We start from the raw sequence: 21,665 nt of genomic DNA, 5'->3' as shown, positions 1-21,665 counted from the left end.
TGGCAGCGGGAAATGGCTTGGGCACTGAACTTGTCTTTGGTTGTGGGGTTTTGAGCGCCGTGAGTGAGGAGCTCCATGTTAGTTTTGTGTGGGTGCCCAAGCTGCTTGTTTCCATCCCACTGGGCTCAATGTGCATGGGACCGGAAGTGACCCAACAGGGTTTCCTAGCTAGCTGCCAGGACAGCTGATGGTATGTGAAGTTCATGAGGCAGGTGGAGTTGTTTTGGCACTGGAAGAGCTGTGCTGCTGCTCCGGGCAGTTGCCTTTCACCACTTAACAGAGTTCCCTAGGTGTCATATCCACTTTGAGACATATGTGTTGCCAGAGCACTTGGTTTCCATGGCAGCGGGAAATGGCTTGGGCACTGAACTTGTCTTTGGCTGTGGAGTTTTGAGCGCCCTGAGTGAGGAGCTCCATGTTTGTTTTGTGTGGGTGCTCAAGCTGCTTGATTCCATCCCACTGGGCTCAATGGGCATGGGACTGGAAGTGACACAACAGGGTTTTCTAGATAGCTGCCAGGACAGCTGATGGTATGTGAAGTTCATGAGGCAGGTGGAGTTGTTTTGGCACTGGAAGAGCTGTGCTGCTGCTTCGGGCAGTTGCCATTCACCAGCACACTCCCTTCCCTAGCTGGCATATGCAATTTCAGACATATGTGCTGCCAGAGCACTTGGTTTCCATGGCAGCGGGAAATGGCTTGGGCACTGAACTTGTCCTTGGCTGTGGGGTTTTGAGCGCCTTGAGTGAGGAGCTGCCTGTGAGTTTTGTGTGGGTGCTCAAGCTGCTTGATTCCATCCCACTGGGCTCAATGTGCATGGGACCGGAAGTGAGCCAACAGGGTTTCCTAGATAGGTGCCAGGACAGCTGATGGTATGTGAAGTTCATGAGGCAGGTGGAGTTGTTTTGGCACTGGAAGAGTTTTGCTGCTGCTTCGGGCAATTGCCAATCACACCCAAACTGAGTTCCCTAGGTGTCATATGCACTTTGAGACATATGTGGTGCCAGAGCACTTGGTTTCCATGGCAGCGGGAAATGGCTTGGGCATAGAACTTGTCTTTGGCTGTGGGGTTTTGAACGCCTTGAGTGAGGAGCTCCATGTTCGTTTTGTGTGGGTGCTCAAGCTGCTTGATTCCATCCCACTGGGCTCAATGGGCATGGGACTGGATGTCAGCCAACAGGGTTTCCTAGATAGCTGCCAGGACAGCTGATGGTATGTGAAGTTCATGAGGCAGGTGGAGTTGTTTTGGCACTGGAAGAGCTATGCTGCTGCTTCGGGCAGTTGCCATTCACCAGCACACTCCCTTCCCTAGGTGTCATATCCACTTTCAGACATATGTGCTGCCAGAGCCCTTGGTTTCCATGGCAGCGGGAAATGGCTTGGGCACTGAACTTGTCCTTGGCTGTGGGGTTTTGAGCGCCTTGAGTGAGGAGCTCCATGTTTGTTTTGTGTGGGTGCTCAAGCTGCTTGATTCCATCCCACTGGGCTCAATGGGCATTTGATCGGAAGTGACACAACAGGGTTTCCTAGATAGCTGCCAGGACAGCTGATGGTATGTGAAGTTCATGAGGCAGGTGGAGTTGTTTTGGCAGTGGAAGAGCTGTGCTGCTGCTTCGGGCAGTTGCCATTCACCACCTAACAGAGTTCCCTAAGTTTCATATCCACTTTCAGACATATGTGCTGCCAGAGCCCTTGGTTTCCATGGCAGAGGGAAATGGCTTGGGCACTGAACTTTCTTTGGCTGTGGGGTTTTGAGCACCTTGAGTGAAGAGCTCCATGTTGGTTTTGTGTGGGTGCTCAAGCTGCTTGTTTCCATCCCACTGGGCTCAATGGGCATGGGACTGGAAATGAGCCAACAGGGTTTCCTAGATAGCTGCCAGGACAGCTGATGGTATGTGAAGTTCATGAGGCAGGTGGAGTTGTTTTGGCACTGGAAGAGCTGTGCTGCTGCTTCAGGCAATTGCCAATTACACCCAAACTGAGTTCCCGAGGTGTCATATGCACTTTGACAAACATGTGCTGCCAGAGCACTTGGTTTCCATGGCAGCGGGAAATGGCTTGGGCATAGAACTTGTCTTTGGCTGTGGAGTTTTGAGCGCCTTGAGTGAGGAGCTCCACATTCGTTTTGTTTGGGTGCTCAAGCTGCTTGATTCCATCCCACTGGGCTCAATGGGCATGAGACCGGAAGTGACACAACAGGTTTTCCTAGATAGGTGCCAGGACAGCTGATGGTATGTGAAGTTCATGAGGCAGGTGGAGTTGTTTTGGCACTGGAAGAGCTGTGCTGCTGCTCCGGGCAGTTGCCTTTCACCACTTAACAGAGTTCCCTAGGTGTCATATCCACTTTCAGACATATGTGCTGCCAGAGCACTTGGTTTCCATGGCAGCGGGAAATGGCTTGGGCACTGAACTTGTCTTTGGCTGTGAGTTTTGAGCGCCCTGAGTGAGGAGCTCCATGTTCGTTTTGTTAGGGTGCTCAAGCTGCTTGATGCCATCCCACTGGGCTCAATGAGCATGGGACTGGAACTGACACAACAGGGTTTCCTAGATAGCTGCCAGGACAGCTGATTGTATGTGAAATTCATGAGGCAGGTGGAGTTGTTTTGGCACTGGAAGAGCTGTGCTGCTGCTTCGGGCAGTTGCCATTCACCAGCACACTCCCTTCCCTAGGTGGCATATGCACTTTCAGACATATGTGCTGCCAGAGCACTTGGTTTCCATGGCAGCGGGAAATGGCTTGGGCACTGAACTTGTCCTTGGCTGTGGAGTTTTGAGCGCCTTGAGTGAGGAGCTGCCTGTGAGTTTTGTGTGGGTGCTCAAGCTGCTTGATTCCATCCCACTGGGCTCAAAGGGCATGTGACCGGAAGTGACACAACAGGGTTTCCTAGCTAGCTGCCAGGACAGCTGATGGTATGTGAAGTTCATGAGGCAGGTGGAGTTGTTTTGGCACTGGAAGAGCTGTGCTGCTGCTGCGGGCAGTTGCCATTCACCACCGCACAGAGTTCCATAGGTGTCATATGCACTTTGAGACATATGTGCTGCCAGAGCACTTGGTTTCCATGGCAGCGGGAAATGGCTTGGGCATAGAACTTGTCTTTGGCTGTGGGGTTTTGAGCGCCTTGAGTGAGGAGCTCCATGTTGGTTTTGTGTGGGTGCTCAAGCTGCTTGATTCCATCCCACTGGGCTCAATGGGCATGGGACTGGATGTGAGCCAACAGGGTTTCCTAGATAGCTGCCAGGACAGCTGATGGTATGTGAAGTTCATGAGGCAGGTGGAGTTGTTTTGGCACTGGAAGAGCTATGCTGCTGCTTCGGGCAGTTGCCATTCACCAGCACACTCCCTTCCCTAGGTGTCATATCCACTTTCAGACATATGTGCTGCCAGAGCCCTTGGTTTCCATGGCAGCGGGAAATGGCTTGGGCACTGAACTTCTCCTTGGCTGTGGGGTTTTGAGCGCCTTGAGTGAGGAGCTCCATGTTGGTTTTGTTTTGGTGCTCAAGCTGCTTGATTCCATCCCATTTGGCTCAATGTGCATCGGACCGGAAGTGAGGCAACAGGGTTTCCTAGATAGCTGCCAGGACAGCTGATGGTATGTGAAGTTCATGAGGCAGGTGGAGTTGTTTTGGCACTGGAAGAGCTGTGCTGCTGCTTCGGGCAGTTGCTATTAACCACCTAACAGAGTTTCCTAGGTGTCATATCCACTTTCAGACATATGTGCTGCCAGAGCCCTTGGTTTCCATGGCAGCGGGAAATGGCTTGGGCACTGAACTTTCTTTGGCTGTGGGGTTTTGAGCACCTTGAGTGAAGAGCTCCATGTTCGTTTTGTGTGGGTGCTCAAGCTGCTTGATTCCATCCCACTGGGCTCAAAGGGCATGAACTGGATGTCAGCCAACAGGGTTTCCTAGCTAGCTGCCAGGACAGCTGATGGTATGTGAAGTTCATGAGGCAGGTGGAGTTGTTTTGGCACTGGAAGAGCTGTGCTGCTGCTTCGGGCAGCTGCCTTTCACCACCACACAGAGTTCCCTAGGTGTCATATCCACTTTGAGACATATGTGCTGCCAGAGCCCTTGGTTTCCATGGCAGCGGGAAATGGCTTGGGCACTGAACTTGTCTTTGGCTGTGGAGTTTTGAGGGCTTTGAATGAGGAGCTCCATGTTGTTTTTGTGTGGGTGCTCGAGCTGCTTGATTCCATCCCACTGGGCTCAATGGGCATTTGACCGGAAGTGACCCAACAGGGTTTCCTAGATAGTTGCCAGGACAGCTGATGGTATGTGAAGTTCATGAGGCAGGTGGAGTTGTTTTGGCACTGGAAGAGCTGTGCTGCTGCTTCGGGCAATTGCCAATCACACCCAAACTGAGTTTCCTAGGTGTCATATGCACTTCCAGACATATGTGCTGCCAGAGCACTTGGTTTCCATGGCAGCGGGAAATGGCTTGGGCACTGAACTTGTCCTTGGCTGCGGGGTTTTGAGCGCCTTAAGTTAGGAGCTCCATGTTTGTTTTGTGTGGGTGCTCAAGCTGCTTGATTCCATCCCACTGGGCTCAATGGGCATGGGACCGGAAGTGAGCCAACAGGGTTTCCTAGATAGCTGCCAGGACAGCTGATGGTATGTGAAGTTCATGAGGCAGGTGGAGTTGTTTTGGCAGTGGAACAGCTGTGCTGCTGCTTCGGGCAATTGCCAATTACACCCAAACTGAGTTCCCGAGGTGTCATATGCACTTTGAGAAACATGTGCTGCCAGAGCACTTGGTTTCCATGGCAGCGGGAAATGGCTTGGGCATAGAACTTGTCTTTGGCTGTGGAGTTTTGAGCGCCTTGAGTGAGGAGCTCCACATTCGTTTTGTTTGGGTGCTCAAGCTGCTTGATTCCATCCCACTGGGCTCAATGGGCATGAGACCGGAAGTGACACAACAGGGTTTCCTAGATAGGTGCCAGGACAGCTGATGGTATGTGAAGTTCATGAGGCAGGTGGAGTTGTTTTGGCACTGGAAGAGCTATGCTGCTGCTGCGGGCAGTTGCCATTCACCACCGCACAGAGTTCCATAGGTGTCATACCCAGTTTCAGACATATGTGCTGCCAGAGCACTTGGTTTCCATGGCAGCGGGAAATGGCTTGGGCACTGAACTTGTCTTTGGTTGTGGTGTTTTGAGCGCCTTGAGTGAGGAGCTCCATGTTAGTTTTGTGTGGGTGCTCAAGCTGCTTGTTTCCATCCCACTGGGCTCAATGGGCATGGGACCGGAAGTGACACAACAGGGTTTCCTAGATAGGTGCCAGGACAGCTGATGGTATGTGAAGTTCATGAGGCAGGTGGAGTTGTTTTGGCACTGGAAGAGCTGTGCTGCTGCTCCGGGCAGTTGCCTTTCACCACTTAACAGAGTTCCCTAGGTGTCATATCCACTTTCAGACATATGTGCTGCCAGAGCACTTGGTTTCCATGGCAGCGGGAAATGGCTTGGGCACTGAACTTGTCTTTGGCTGTGGAGTTTTGAGCGCCCTGAGTGAGGAGCTCCATGTTGGTTTTGTTAGGGTGCTCAAGCTGCTTGATTCCATCCCACTGGGCTCAATGGGCATGGGACTGGAAGTGACACAACAGGGTTTCCTAGATAGCTGCCAGGACAGCTGATTGTATGTGAAATTCATGAGGCAGGTGGAGTTGTTTTGGCACTGGAAGAGCTGTACTGCTGCTTCGGGCAGTTGCCATTCACCAGCACACTCCCTTCCCTAGGTGGCATATGCACTTTCAGACATATGTGCTGCCAGAGCACTTGGTTTCCATGGCAGCGGGAAATGGCTTGGGCACTGAACTTGTCCTTGGCTGTGGGGTTTTGAGCGCCTTGAGTGAGGAGCTGCCTGTGAGTTTTGTGTGGGTGCTCAAGCTGCTTGATTCCATCCCACTGGGCTCAATGGGCATGGGACCGGAAGTGACCCAACAGGGTTTCCTAGATAGCTGCCAGGACAGGTGATGGTATGTGAAGTTCATGAGGCAGGTGGAGTTGTTTTGGCACTGGAAGAGCTGTGCTGCTGCTTCGGGCAATTGCCAATCACACCCAAACTGAGTTCCCTAGGTGTCATATGCACTTTGAGACATATGTGCTGCCAGAGCACTTGGTTTCCATGGCAGCGGGAAATGGCTTGGGCATAGAACTTGTCTTTGGCTGTGGGGATTTGAATGCCTTGAGTGAGGAGCTCCATGTTGGTTTTGTGTGGGTGCTCAAGCTGCTTGATTCCATCCCACTGGGCTCAATGGGCATGGGACGGGAAGTGACCCAACAGGGTTTCCTAGCTAGCTGCCAGGACAGCTGATGGTATGTGAAGTTCATGAGGCAGGTGGAGTTGTTTTGGCACTGGAAGAGCTGTGCTGCTGCTCCGGGCAGTTGCCTTTCACCACCTAACAGAGTTCCCTAAGTGTCATATCCACTTTCAGACATATGTGCTGCCAGAGCGCTTGGTTTCCATGGCAGCGGGAAATGGCTTGGGCACTGAACTTGTCCTTGGCTGTGGGGTTTTGAGCGCCTTGAGTGAGGAGCTGCATGTGAGTTTTGTGTGGGTGCTCAAGCTGCTTGATTCCATCCCACTGGGCTCAATGGGCATGGGACTGGATGTGAGTCAACAGGGTTTCCTAGATAGGTGCCAGGACAGCTGATGGTATGTGAAGTTCATGAGGCAGGTGGAGTTGTTTTGGCACTGGAACAGCTGTGCTGCTGCTTCGGGATTTGCCATTCACCAGCACACTCCCTTCCCTAGGTGTCATATGCACTTTGAGACACATGTGCTGCCAGAGCACTTGGTTTCCATGGCAGCGGGAAATGGCTTGGGCACTGAACTTGTCTTTGGCTGTGGGGTTTTGAGCTCCTTGAGTGAGGAGCTCCATGTTTGTTTTGTGTGGGTGCTCAAGCTGCTTGATTCCATCCCACTGGGCTCAATGGGCATTTGACCGGAAGTGAGGCAACAGGGTTTCCTAGCTAGCTGCCAGGACAGCTGATGGTATGTGAAGTTCATGAGGCAGGTGGAGTTGTTTTGGCACTGGAAGAGCTATGCTGCTGCTTCGGGCAGTTGCCATTCACCAGCACACTCCCTTCCCTAGGTGTCATATCCACTTTCAGACATATGTGCTGCCAGAGCCCTTGGTTTCCATGGCAGCGGGAAAAGGCTTGGGTACTGAACTTGTCTTTGGCTGTGGGGTTTAGAGCGCCCTGAGTGAGGAGCTCCATGTTCGTTTTGTTTTGGTGCTCAAGCTGCTTGATTCCATCCCATTGGGCTCAATGTGCATCGGACCGGAAGTGAGGCAACAGGGTTTCCTAGCTAGCTGCCAGGACAGCTGATGGTATGTGAAGTTCATGAGGCAGGTGGAGTTGTTTTGGCAGTGGAAGAGCTGTGCTGCTGCTTCGGGCAGTTGCCATTCACCACCACTCAGAGTTCGCTAGGTGTCATACCCAGTTTCAGACATATGTGCTGCCAGAGCACTTGGTTTCCATGGCAGCGGGAAATGGCTTGGGCACTGAAGTTGTCTTTGGCTGTGGGGTTTTGAGCACCTTGAGTGAAGAGCTCCATGTTTGTTTTGTGTGGGTGCTCAAGCTGCTTGATTCCATCCCACTGGGCTCAATGGGCATGGGACTGGAAATGAGCCAACAGGGTTTCCTAGATAGGTGCCAGGACAGCTGATGGTATGTGAAGTTCATCAGGCAGGTGGAGTTGTTTTGGCACTGGAAGAGCTGTGCTGCTGCTTCGGGCAATTGCCAATTACACCCAAACTGAGTTCCCGAGGTGTCATATGCACTTTGAGAAACATGTGCTGCCAGAGCACTTGGTTTCCATGGCAGCGGGAAATGGCTTGGGCATAGAACTTGTCTTTGGCTGTGGAGTTTTGAGCGCCTTGAGTGAGGAGCTCCACATTCGTTTTGTTTTGGTGCTCAAGCTGCTTGATTCCATCCCACTGGGCTCAAAGGGCATGAGACCGGAAGTGACACAGCAGGGTTTCCTAGATAGGTGCCAGGACAGCTGATGGTATGTGAAGTTCATGAGGCAGGTGGAGTTGTTTTGGCACTGGAAGAGCTGTGCTGCTGCTTCGGGCAGTTGCCATTCACCACCACACAGAGTTCCATAGGTGTCATACCTAGTTTCAGACATATGTGCTGCCAGAGCACTTGGTTTCCATGGCAGCGGGAAATGGCTTGGGCACTGAACTTGTCTTTGGTTGTGGGGTTTTGAGCGCCTTGAGTGAGGAGCTCCATGTTAGTTTTGTGTGGGTGCTCAAGCTGCTTGTTTCCATCCCACTGGGCTCAATGGGCATGGGACCGGAAGTGACCCAACAGGGTTTCCTAGCTAGCTGCCAGGACAGCTGATGGTATGTGAAGTTCATGAGGCAGGTGGAGTTGTTTTGGCACTGGAAGAGCTGTGCTGCTGCTCCGGGCAGTTGCCTTTCACCACTTAACAGAGTTCCCTAGGTGTCATATCCACTTTCAGACATATGTGCTGCCAGAGCACTTGGTTTCCATGGCAGCGGGAAATGGCTTGGGCACTGAACTTGTCTTTGGCTGTGGAGTTTTGAGCGCCCTGAGTGAGGAGCTCCATGTTTGTTTTGTGTGGGTGCTCAAGCTGCTTGTTTCCATCCCACTGGGCTCAATGGGCATGGGACTGGAAGTGACACAACAGGGTTTCCTAGATAGCTGCCAGGACAGCTGATTGTATGTGAAATTCATGAGGCAGGTGGAGTTGTTTTGGCACTGGAAGAGCTGTGCTGCTGCTTCGGGCAGTTGCCATTCACCACCACACTCCCTTCCCTAGGTGGCATATGCACTTTCAGACATATGTGCTGCCAGAGCCCTTGGTTTCCATGGCAGCGGGAAATGGCTTGGGCACTGAACTTGTCCTTGGCTGTGGAGTTTTGAGCGCCTTGAGTGAGGAGCTGCCTGTGAGTTTTGTGTGGGTGCTCAAGCTGCTTGATTCCATCCCACTGGGCTCAATGGGCATGGGACCGGAAGTGAGCCAACAGGGTTTCCTAGATAGGTGCCAGGACAGCTGATGGTATGTGAAGTTCATGAGGCAGGTGGAGTTGTTTTGGCACTGGAAGAGTTGTGCTGCTGCTTCGGGCAATTGCCAATCACACCCAAACTGAGTTCCCTAAGTGTCATATGCACTTTGAGACATATGTGCTGCCAGAGCACTTGGTTTCCATGGCAGCGGGAAATGGCTTGGGCATAGAACTTGTCTTTGGCTGTGGGGATTTGAATGCCTTGAGTGAGGAGCTCCATGTTGGTTTTGTGTGGGTGCTCAAGCTGCTTGATTCCATCCCACTGGGCTCAATGGGCATGGGACTGGATGTGACCCAACAGGGTTTCCTAGATAGCTGCCAGGACAGCTGATGGTATGTGAAGTTCATGAGGCAGGTGGAGTTGTTTTGGCACTGGAAGAGCTATGCTGCTGCTTCGGGCAGTTGCCATTCACCAGCACACTCCCTTCCCTAGGTGTCATATCCACTTTCAGACATATGTGCTGCCAGAGCCCTTGGTTTCCATGGCAGCGGGAAATGGCTTGGGCACTGAACTTGTCCTTGGCTGTGGGGTTTTGAGCGCCTTGAGTGAGGAGCTGCATGTGAGTTTTGTGTGGGTGCTCAAGCTGCTTGATTCCATCCCACTGGGCTCAATGGGCATGGGACTGGATGTGAGCCAACAGGGTTTCCTAGATAGGTGCCAGGACAGCTGATGGTATGTGAAGTTCATGAGGCAGGTGGAGTTGTTTTGGCACTGGAACAGCTGTGCTGCTGCTTCGGGCATTTGCCATTCACCAGCACACTCCCTTCCCTAGGTGTCATATGCACTTTGAGACACATGTGCTGCCAGAGCACTTGGTTTCCATGGCAGCGGGAAATCGCTTGGGCACTGAACTTGTCTTTGGCTGTGGGGTTTTGAGCTCCTTGAGTGAGGAGCTCCATGTTTGTTTTGTGTGGGTGCTCAAGCTGCTTGATTCCATCCCACTGGGCTCAATGGGCATTTGAACGGAAGTGACACAACAGGGTTTCCTAGCTAGCTGCCAGGACAGCTGATGGTATGTGAAGTTCATGAGGCAGGTGGAGTTGTTTTGGCACTGGAAGAGCTATGCTGCTGCTTCGGGCAGTTGCCATTCACCAGCACACTCCCTTCCCTAGGTGTCATATCCACTTTCAGACATATGTGCTGCCAGAGCCCTTGGTTTCCATGGCAGCGGGAAATGGCTTGGGCACTAAACTTATCTTTGGCTGTGGGGTTTAGAGCGCCCTGAGTGAGGAGCTCCATGTTCGTTTTGTTTTGGTGCTCAAGCTGCTTGATTCCATCCCATTGGGCTCAATGTGCATCGGAACGGAAGTGAGGCAACAGGGTTTCCTAGATAGCTGTCAGGACAGCTGATGGTATGTGAAGTTCATGAGGCAGGTGGAGTTGTTTTGGCAGTGGAAGAGCTGTGCTGCTGCTTCGGGCAGTTGCTATTCATCACCTAACAGAGTTTCCTAGGTGTCATATCCACTTTCAGACATATGTGGTGCCAGAGCACTTGGTTTCCATGGCAGCGGGAAATGGCTTGGGCACTGAAGTTGTCTTTGGCTGTGGGGTTTTGAGCACCTTGAGTGAAGAGCTCCATGTTTGTTTTGTGTGGGTGTTCAAGCTGCTTGATTCCATCCCACTGGGCTCAATGGGCATGGGACTGGAAATGAGCCAACAGGGTTTCCTAGATAGCTGCCAGGACAGCTGATGGTATGTGAAGTTCATGAGGCAGGTGGAGTTGTTTTGGCACTGGAAGAGCTGTGCTGCTGCTTCGGGCAATTGCCAATTACACCCAAACTGAGTTCCCTAGGTGTCATATGCACTTTGAGAAACATGTGCTGCCAGAGCACTTGGTTTCCATGGCAGCGGGAAATGGCTTGGGCATAAAACTTGTCTTTGGCTTTGGAGTTTTGAGCGCCTTGAGTGAGGAGCTCCACATTCGTTTTGTTTGGGTGCTCAAGCTGCTTGATTCCATCCCACTGGGCTCAATGGGCATGAGACCGGAAGTGAGCCAACAGGGTTTCCTAGATAGGTGCCAGGATAGCTGATGGTATGTGAAGTTCATGAGGCAGGTGGAGTTGTTTTGGCACTGGAAGAGCTGTGCTGCTGCTTCGGGCAGTTGCCATTCACCACCACACAGAGTTCCATAGGTGTCATACCTAGTTTCAGACATATGTGCTGCCAGAGCACTTGGTTTCCATGGCAGCGGGAAATGGCTTGGGCACTGAACTTGTCTTTGGTTGTGGGGTTTTGAGCGCCTTGAGTGAGGAGCTCCATGTTAGTTTTGTGTGGGTGCCCAAGCTGCTTGTTTCCATCCCACTGGGCTCAATGTGCATGGGACCGGAAGTGACCCAACAGGGTTTCCTAGCTAGCTGCCAGGACAGCTGATGGTATGTGAAGTTCATGAGGCAGGTGGAGTTGTTTTGGCACTGGAAGAGCTGTGCTGCTGCTCCGGGCAGTTGCCTTTCACCACTTAACAGAGTTCCCTAGGTGTCATATCCACTTTGAGACATATGTGTTGCCAGAGCACTTGGTTTCCATGGCAGCGGGAAATGGCTTGGGCACTGAACTTGTCTTTGGCTGTGGAGTTTTGAGCGCCCTGAGTGAGGAGCTCCATGTTTGTTTTGTGTGGGTGCTCAAGCTGCTTGATTCCATCCCACTGGGCTCAATGGGCATGGGACTGGAAGTGACACAACAGGGTTTTCTAGATAGCTGCCAGGACAGCTGATGGTATGTGAAGTTCATGAGGCAGGTGGAGTTGTTTTGGCACTGGAAGAGCTGTGCTGCTGCTTCGGGCAGTTGCCATTCACCAGCACACTCCCTTCCCTAGCTGGCATATGCACTTTCAGACATATGTGCTGCCAGAGCACTTGGTTTCCATGGCAGCGGGAAATGGCTTGGGCACTGAACTTGTCCTTGGCTGTGGGGTTTTGAGCGCCTTGAGTGAGGAGCTGCCTGTGAGTTTTGTGTGGGTGCTCAAGCTGCTTGATTCCATCCCACTGGGCTCAATGGGCATGGGACCGGAAGTGAGCCAACAGGGTTTCCTAGATAGGTGCCAGGACAGCTGATGGTATGTGAAGTTCATGAGGCAGGTGGAGTTGTTTTGGCACTGGAAGAGTTGTGCTGCTGCTTCGGGCAATTGCCAATCACACCCAAACTGAGTTCCCTAGGTGTCATATGCACTTTGAGACATATGTGCTGCCAGAGCACTTGGTTTCCATGGCAGCGGGAAATGGCTTGGGCATAGAACTTGTCTTTGGCTGTGGGGTTTTGAACGCCTTGAGTGAGGAGCTCCATGTAGGTTTTGTGTGGGTGCTCAAGCTGCTTGATTCCATCCCACTGGGCTCAATGGGCATGGGACTGGATGTCAGCCAACAGGGTTTCCTAGATAGGTGCCAGGACAGCTGATGGTATGTGAAGTTCATGAGGCAGGTGGAGTTGTTTTGGCACTGGAAGAGCTATGCTGCTGCTTCGGGCAGTTGCCATTCACCAGCACACTCCCTTCCCTAGGAGTCATATCCACTTTCAGACATATGTGCTGCCAGAGCCCTTGGTTTCCATGGCAGCGGGAAATGGCTTGGGCACTGAACTTGTCCTTGGCTGTGGGGTTTTGAGCGCCTTGAGTGAGGAGCTCCATGTTGGTTTTGTGTGGGTGCTCAAGCTGCTTGATTCCATCCCACTGGGCTCAATGGGCATTTGACCGGAAGTGACACAACAGGGTTTCCTAGATAGCTGCCAGGACAGCTGATGGTATGTGAAGTTCATGAGGCAGGTGGAGTTGTTTTGGCAGTGGAAGAGCTGTGCTGCTGCTTCGGGCAGTTGCTATTCACCACCTAACAGAGTTCCCTAAGTTTCATATCCACTTTCAGACATATGTGCTGCCAGAGCCCTTGGTTTCCATGGCAGCGGGAAATGGCTTGGGCACTGAACTTTCTTTGGCTGTGGGGTTTTGAGCACCTTGAGTGAAGAGCTCCATGTTGGTTTTGTGTGGGTGCTCAAGCTGCTTGTTTCCATCCCACTGGGCTCAATGGGCATGGGACTGGAAATGAGCCAACAGGGTTTCCTAGATAGCTGCCAGGACAGCTGATGGTATGTGAAGTTCATGAGGCAGGTGGAGTTGTTTTGGCACTGGAAGAGCTGTGCTGCTGCTTCAGGCAATTGCCAATTACACCCAAACTGAGTTCCCGAGGTGTCATATGCACTTTGACAAACATGTGCTGCCAGAGCACTTGGTTTCCATGGCAGCGGGAAATGGCTTGGGCATAGAACTTGTCTTTGGCTGTGGAGTTTTGAGCGCCTTGAGTGAGGAGCTCCACATTCGTTTTGTTTGGGTGCTCAAGCTGCTTGATTCCATCCCACTGGGCTCAATGGGCATGAGACCGGAAGTGACACAACAGGGTTTCCTAGATAGCTGCCAGGACAGCTGATGGTATGTGAAGTTCATGAGGCAGGTGGAGTTGTTTTGGCACTGGAAGAGCTGTGCTGCTGCTGCGGGCAGTTGCCATTCACCACCACACAGAGTTCCATAGGTGTCATACCCAGTTTCAGACATATGTGCTGCCAGAGCACTTGGTTTCCATGGCAGCGGGAAATGGCTTGGGCATAAAACTTGTCTTTGGCTTTGGAGTTTTGAGCGCCTTGAGTGAGGAGCTCCACATTCGTTTTGTTTGGGTGCTCAAGCTGCTTGATTCCATCCCACTGGGCTCAATGTGCATGGGACCGGAAGTGACCCAACAGGGTTTCCTAGCTAGCTGCCAGGACAGCTGATGGTATGTGAAGTTCATGAGGCAGGTGGAGTTGTTTTGGCACTGGAAGATCTGTGCTGCTGCTTCGGGCAGTTGCCATTCACCAGCACACTCCCTTCATTAGGTTTCATACCCACTTTCAGACATATGTGCTCCCAGAACACTTGGTTTCCATGGCAGCGGGAAATGGCTTGGGCACTGAACTTGTCCATGGCTCTGGGGTTTTGAGCGCCTTGAGTGAGGAGCTCCATGTTGGTTTTGTTTTGGTGCTCAAGCTGCTTGATTCCATCCCACTGGGCTCAATGTGCGTGGGACCGGAAGTGACACAACAGGGTTTCCTAGCTAGCTGCCAGGACAGCTGATGGTATGTGAAGTTCATGAGGCAGGTGGAGTTGTTTTGGCACTGGAAGAGCTGTGCTGCTGCTCCGGGCAGTTGCCTTTCACCACTTAACAGAGTTCCCTAAGTGTCATATCCACTTTCAGACATATGTGGTGCCAGAGCACTTGGTTTCCATGGCAGCGGGAAATGGCTTGGGCACTGAACTTGTCTTTGGCTGTGAGTTTTGAGCGCCCTGAGTGAGGAGCTCCATGTTCGTTTTGTTAGGGTGCTCAAGCTGCTTGATGCCATCCCACTGGGCTCAATGAGCATGGGACTGGAACTGACACAACAGGGTTTCCTAGATAGCTGCCAGGACAGCTGATTGTATGTGAAATTCATGAGGCAGGTGGAGTTGTTTTGGCACTGGAAGAGCTGTGCTGCTGCTTCGGGCAGTTGCCATTCACCAGCACACTCCCTTCCCTAGGTGTCATATGCACTTTGAGACATATGTGCTGCCAGAGCACTTGGTTGCCATGGCAGCGGGAAATGGCTTGGGCATAGAACTTGTCTTTGGCTGTGGGGTTTTGAGCGCCTTGAGTGAGGAGCTCCATGTTGGTTTTGTGTGGGTGCTCAAGCTGCTTGATTCCATCCCACTGGGCTCAATGGGCATGGGACTGGATGTGAGCCAACAGGGTTTCCTAGATAGCTGCCAGGACAGCTGATGGTATGTGAAGTTCATGAGGCAGGTGGAGTTGTTTTGGCACTGGAAGAGCTATGCTGCTGCTTCGGGCAGTTGCCATTCACCAGCACACTCCCTTCCCTAGGTGTCATATCCACTTTCAGACATATGTGCTGCCAGAGCCCTTGGTTTCCATGGCAGCGGGAAATGGCTTGGGCACTGAACTTCTCCTTGGCTGTGGGGTTTTGAGCGCCTTGAGTGAGGAGCTCCATGTTGGTTTTGTTTTGGTGCTCAAGCTGCTTGATTCCATCCCATTTGGCTCAATGGGCATCGGACCGGAAGTGAGGCAACAGGGTTTCCTAGATAGCTGCCAGGACAGCTGATGGTATGTGAAGTTCATGAGGCAGGTGGAGTTGTTTTGGCACTGGAAGAGCTGTGCTGCTGCTTCGGGCAGTTGCTATTAACCACCTAACAGAGTTTCCTAGGTGTCATATCCACTTTCAGACATATGTGCTGCCGGAGCCCTTGGTTTCCATGGCAGCGGGAAATGGCTTGGGCACTGAACTTTCTTTGGCTGTGGGGTTTTGAGCACCTTGAGTGAAGAGCTCCATGTTCGTTTTGTGTGGGTGCTCAAGCTGCTTGATTCCATCCCACTGGGCTCAAAGGGCATGAACTGGATGTCAGCCAACAGGGTTTCCTAGCTAGCTGCCAGGACAGCTGATGGTATGTGAAGTTCATGAGGCAGGTGGAGTTGTTTTGGCACTGGAAGAGCTGTGCTGCTGCTTCGGGCAGCTGCCTTTCACCACCACACAGAGTTCCCTAGGTGTCATATCCACTTTGAGACATATGTGCTGCCAGAGCCCTTGGTTTCCATGGCAGCGGGAAATGGCTTGGGCACTGAACTTGTCTTTGGCTGTGGAGTTTTGAGGGCTTTGAATGAGGAGCTCCATGTTGTTTTTGTGTGGGTGCTCAAGCTGCTTGATTCCATCCCACTGGGCTCAATGGGCATTTGACCGGAAGTGACCCAACAGGGTTTCCTAGATAGTTGCCAGGACAGCTGATGGTATGTGAAGTTCATGAGGCAGGTGGAGTTGTTTTGGCACTGGAAGAGCTGTGCTGCTGCTTCGGGCAATTGCCAATCACACCCAAACTGAGTTTCCTAGGTGTCATATGCACTTCCAGACATATGTGCTGCCAGAGCACTTGGTTTCCATGGCAGCGGGAAATGGCTTGGGCACTGAACTTGTCCTTGGCTGCGGGGTTTTGAGCGCCTTAAGTTAGGAGCTCCATGTTTGTTTTGTGTGGGTGCTCAAGCTGCTTGATTCCATCCCACTGGGCTCAATGGGCATGGGACCGGAAGTGACCCAACAGGGTTTCCTAGATAGCTGCCAGGACAGCTGATGGTATGTGAAGTTCATGAGGCAGGTGGAGTTGTTTTGGCAGTGGAACAGCTGTGCTGCTGCTTCGGGCAATTGCCAATTACACCCAAACTGAGTTCCCGAGGTGTCATATGCACTTTGAGAAACATGTGCTGCCAGAGCACTTGGTTTCCATGGCAGCGGGAAATGGCTTGGGCATAGAACTTGTCTTTGGCTGTGGAGTTTTGAGCGCCTTGAGTGAGGAGCTCCACATTCGTTTTGTTTGGGTGCTCAAGCTGCTTGATTCCATCCCACTGGGCTCAATGGGCATGAGACCGGAAGTGACACAACAGGGTTTCCTAGATAGGTGCCAGGACAGCTGATGGTATGTGAAGTTCATGAGGCAGGTGGAGTTGTTTTGGCACTGGAAGAGCTATGCTGCTGCTGCGGGCAGTTGCCATTCACCACCGCACAGAGTTCCATAGGTGTCATACCCAGTTTCAGACATATGTGCTGCCAGAGCACTTGGTTTCCATGGCAGCGGGAAATGGCTTGGGCACTGAACTTGTCTTTGGTTGTGGTGTTTTGAGCGCCTTGAGTGAGGAGCTCCATGTTAGTTTTGTGTGGGTGCTCAAGCTGCTTGTTTCCATCCCACTGGGCTCAATGGGCATGGGACCGGAAGTGACACAACAGGGTTTCCTAGATAGGTGCCAGGACAGCTGATGGTATGTGAAGTTCATGAGGCAGGTGGAGTTGTTTTGGCACTGGAAGAGCTGTGCTGCTGCTCCGGGCAGTTGCCTTTCACCACTTAACAGAGTTCCCTAGGTGTCATATCCACTTTCAGACATATGTGCTGCCAGAGCACTTGGTTTCCATGGCAGTGGGAAATGGCTTGGGCACTGAACTTGTCTTTGGCTGTGGAGTTTTGAGCGCCCTGAGTGAGGAGCTCCATGTTGGTTTTGTTAGGGTGCTCAAGCTGCTTGATTCCATCCCACTGGGCTCAATGGGCATGGGACTGGAAGTGACACAACAGGGTTTCCTAGATAGCTGCCAGGACAGCTGATTGTATGTGAAATTCATGAGGCAGGTGGAGTTGTTTTGGCACTGGAAGAGCTGTACTGCTGCTTCGGGCAGTTGCCATTCACCAGCACACTCCCTTCCCTATGTGGCATATGCACTTTCAGACATACGTGCTGCCAGAGCACTTGGTTTCCATGGCAGCGGGAAATGGCTTGGGCACTGAACTTGTCCTTGGCTGTGGGGTTTTGAGCGCCTTGAGTGAGGAGCTGCCTGTGAGTTTTGTGTGGGTGCTCAAGCTGCTTGATTCCATCCCACTGGGCTCAATGGGCATGGGACCGGAAGTGAGCCAACAGGGTTTCCTAGATAGGTGCCAGGACAGCTGATGGTATGTGAAGTTCATGAGGCAGGTGGAGTTGTTTTGGCACTGGAAGAGCTGTGCTGCTGCTTCGGGCAATTGCCAATCACACCCAAACTGAGTTCCCTAGGTGTCATATGCACTTTGAGACATATGTGCTGCCAGAGCACTTGGTTTCCATGGCAGCGGGAAATGGCTTGGGCATAGAACTTGTCTTTGGCTGTGGGGTTTTGAACGCCTTGAGTGAGGAGCTCCATGTTGGTTTTGTGTGGGTGCTCAAGCTGCTTGATTCCATCCCACTGGGCTCAATGGGCATGGGACGGGAAGTGACCCAACAGGGTTTCCTAGCTAGCTGCCAGGACAGCTGATGGTATGTGAAGTTCATGAGGCAGGTGGAGTTGTTTTGGCACTGGAAGAGCTGTGCTGCTGCTCCGGGCAGTTGCCTTTCACCACCTAACAGAGTTCCCTAGGAGTCATATCCACTTTCAGACATATGTGCTGCCAGAGCCCTTGGTTTCCATGGCAGCGGGAAATGGCTTGGGCACTGAACTTGTCCTTGGCTGTGGGGTTTTGAGCGCCTTGAGTGAGGAGCTGCATGTGAGTTTTGTGTGGGTGCTCAAGCTGCTTGATTCCATCCCACTGGGCTCAATGGGCATGGGACTGGATGTGAGTCAACAGGGTTTCCTAGATAGGTGCCAGGACAGCTGATGGTATGTGAAGTTCATGAGGCAGGTGGAGTTGTTTTGGCACTGGAACAGCTGTGCTGCTGCTTCGGGATTTGCCATTCACCAGCACACTCCCTTCCCTAGGTGTCATATGCACTTTGAGACACATGTGCTGCCAGAGCACTTGGTTTCCATGGCAGCGGGAAATGGCTTGGGCACTGAACTTGTCTTTGGCTGTGGGGTTTTGAGCTCCTTGAGTGAGGAGCTCCATGTTTGTTTTGTGTGGGTGCTCAAGCTGCTTGATTCCATCCCACTGGGCTCAATGGGCATTTGACCGGAAGTGAGGCAACAGGGTTTCCTAGCTAGCTGCCAGGACAGCTGATGGTATGTGAAGTTCATGAGGCAGGTGGAGTTGTTTTGGCACTGGAAGAGCTATGCTGCTGCTTCGGGCAGTTGCCATTCACCAGCACACTCCCTTCCCTAGGTGTCATATCCACTTTCAGACATATGTGCTGCCAGAGCCCTTGGTTTCCATGGCAGCGGGAAAAGGCTTGGGTACTGAACTTGTCTTTGGCTGTGGGGTTTAGAGCGCCCTGAGTGAGGAGCTCCATGTTCGTTTTGTTTTGGTGCTCAAGCTGCTTGATTCCATCCCATTGGGCTCAATGTGCATCGGACCGGAAGTGAGGCAACAGGGTTTCCTAGCTAGCTGCCAGGACAGCTGATGGTATGTGAAGTTCATGAGGCAGGTGGAGTTGTTTTGGCAGTGGAAGAGCTGTGCTGCTGCTTCGGGCAGTTGCCATTCACCACCACTCAGAGTTCGCTAGATGTCATACCCAGTTTCAGACATATGTGCTGCCAGAGCACTTGGTTTCCATGGCAGCGGGAAATGGCTTGGGCACTGAAGTTGTCTTTGGCTGTGGGGTTTTGAGCACCTTGAGTGAAGAGCTCCATGTTTGTTTTGTGTGGGTGCTCAAGCTGCTTGATTCCATCCCACTGGGCTCAATGGGCATGGGACTGGAAATGAGCCAACAGGGTTTCCTAGATAGCTGCCAGGACAGCTGATGGTATGTGAAGTTCATCAGGCAGGTGGAGTTGTTTTGGCACTGGAAGAGCTGTGCTGCTGCTTCGGGCAATTGCCAATTACACCCAAACTGAGTTCCCGAGGTGTCATATGCACTTTGAGAAACATGTGCTGCCAGAGCACTTGGTTTCCATGGCAGCGGGAAATGGCTTGGGCATAGAACTTGTCTTTGGCTGTGGAGTTTTGAGCGCCTTGAGTGAGGAGCTCCACATTCGTTTTGTTTTGGTGCTCAAGCTGCTTGATTCCATCCCACTGGGCTCAAAGGGCATGAGATCGGAAGTGACACAGCAGGGTTTCCTAGATAGGTGCCAGGACAGCTGATGGTATGTGAAGTTCATGAGGCAGGTGGAGTTGTTTTGGCACTGGAAGAGCTGTGCTGCTGCTTCGGGCAGTTGCCATTCACCACCACACAGAGTTCCATAGGTGTCATACCTAGTTTCAGACATATGTGCTGCCAGAGCACTTGGTTTCCATGGCAGCGGGAAATGGCTTGGGCACTGAACTTGTCTTTGGTTGTGGGGTTTTGAGCGCCTTGAGTGAGGAGCTGCATGTTCGTTTTGTGTGGGTGCTCAAGCTGCTTGTTTCCATCCCACTGGGCTCAATGTGCATGGGACCGGAAGTGACCCAACAGGGTTTCCTAGCTAGCTGCCAGGACAGCTGATGGTATGTGAAGTTCATGATGCAGGTGGAGTTGTTTTGGCACTCTAAGAGCTGTGCTGCTGCTCCTGGCAGTTGCCTTTCACCACTTAACAGAGTTCCCTAGGTGTCATATCCACTTTCAGACATATGTGCTGCCAGTGCACTTGGTTTCCATGGCAGCGGGAAATGGCTTGGGCACTGAACTTGTCTTTGGCTGTGGAGTTTTGAGCGCCCTGAGTGAGGAGCTCCATGTTTGTTTTGTGTCGGTGCTCAAGCTGCTTGATTCCATCCCACTGGGCTCAATGGGCATGGGACTGGAAGTGACACAACAGGGTTTCCTAGATAGCTGCCAGGACAGCTGATTGTATGTGAAATTCATGAGGCAGGTGGAGTTGTTTTGGCACTGGAAGAGCTGTGCTGCTGCTTCGGGCAGTTGCCATTCACCAGCACACTCCCTTCCCTAGGTGGCATATGCACTTTCAGACATACGTGCTGCCAGAGCACTTGGTTTCCATGGCAGCGGGAAATGGCTTGGGCACTGAACTTGTCCTTGGCTGTGGGGTTTTGAGCGCCTTGAGTGAGGAGCTGCCTGTGAGTTTTGTGTGGGTGCTCAAGCTGCTTGATTCCATCCCACTGGGCTCAATGGGCATGGGACCGGAAGTGAGCCAACAGGGTTTCCTAGATAGGTGCCAGGACAGCTGATGGTATGTGAAGTTCATGAGGCAGGTGGAGTTGTTTTGGCACTGGAAGAGTTGTGCTGCTGCTTCGGGCAATTGCCAATCACACCCAAACTGAGTTCCCTAAGTGTCATATGCACTTTGAGACATATGTGCTGCCAGAGCACTTGGTTGCCATGGCAGCGGGAAATGGCTTGGGCATAGAACTTGTCTTTGGCTGTGGGGTTTTGAATGCCTTGAGTGAGGAGCTCCATGTTGGTTTTGTGTGGGTGCTCAAGCTGCTTGATTCCATCCCACTGGGCTCAATGGGCATGGGACTGGATGTGAGCCAACAGGGTTTCCTAGATAGCTGCCAGGACAGCTGATGGTATGTGAAGTTCATGAGGCAGGTGGAGTTGTTTTGGCACTGGAAGAGCTGTGCTGCTGCTCCGGGCAGTTGCCTTTCACCACCTAACAGAGTTCCCTAAGTGTCATATCCACTTTCAGACATATGTGCTGCCAGAGCACTTGGTTTCCATGGCAGCGGGAAATGGCTTGGGCACTGAACTTGTCCTTGGCTGTGGGGTTTTGAGCGCCTTGAGTGAGGAGCTGCATGTGAGTTTTGTGTGGGTGCTCAAGCTGCTTGATTCCATCCCACTGGGCTCAATGGGCATGGGACTGGATGTGAGTCAACAGGGTTTCCTAGATAGGTGCCAGGACAGCTGATGGTATGTGAAGTTCATGAGGCAGGTGGAGTTGTTTTGGCACTGGAAGAGCTGTGCTGCTGCTTCGGGATTTGCCATTCACCAGCACACTCCCTTCCCTAGGTGTCATATGCACTTTGAGACACATGTGCTGCCAGAGCACTTGGTTTCCATGGCAGCGGGAAATGGCTTGGGCACTGAACTTGTCTTTGGCTGTGGGGTTTTGAGCTCCTTGAGTGAGGAGCTCCATGTTTGTTTTGTGTGGGTGCTCAAGCTGCTTGATTCCATCCCACTGGGCTCAATGGGCATTTGACCGGAAGTGAGGCAACAGGGTTTCCTAGCTAGCTGCCAGGACAGCTGATGGTATGTGAAGTTCATGAGGCAGGTGGAGTTGTTTTGGCACTGGAAGAGCTATGCTGCTGCTTCGGG

This window comes from Ochotona princeps, chromosome 17 (genome assembly GCF_030435755.1).
Source record: "Ochotona princeps isolate mOchPri1 chromosome 17, mOchPri1.hap1, whole genome shotgun sequence".
In the NCBI taxonomy this organism is placed as follows: domain Eukaryota; kingdom Metazoa; phylum Chordata; class Mammalia; order Lagomorpha; family Ochotonidae; genus Ochotona; species Ochotona princeps.
This window is presented reverse-complemented; position numbering follows the sequence as displayed.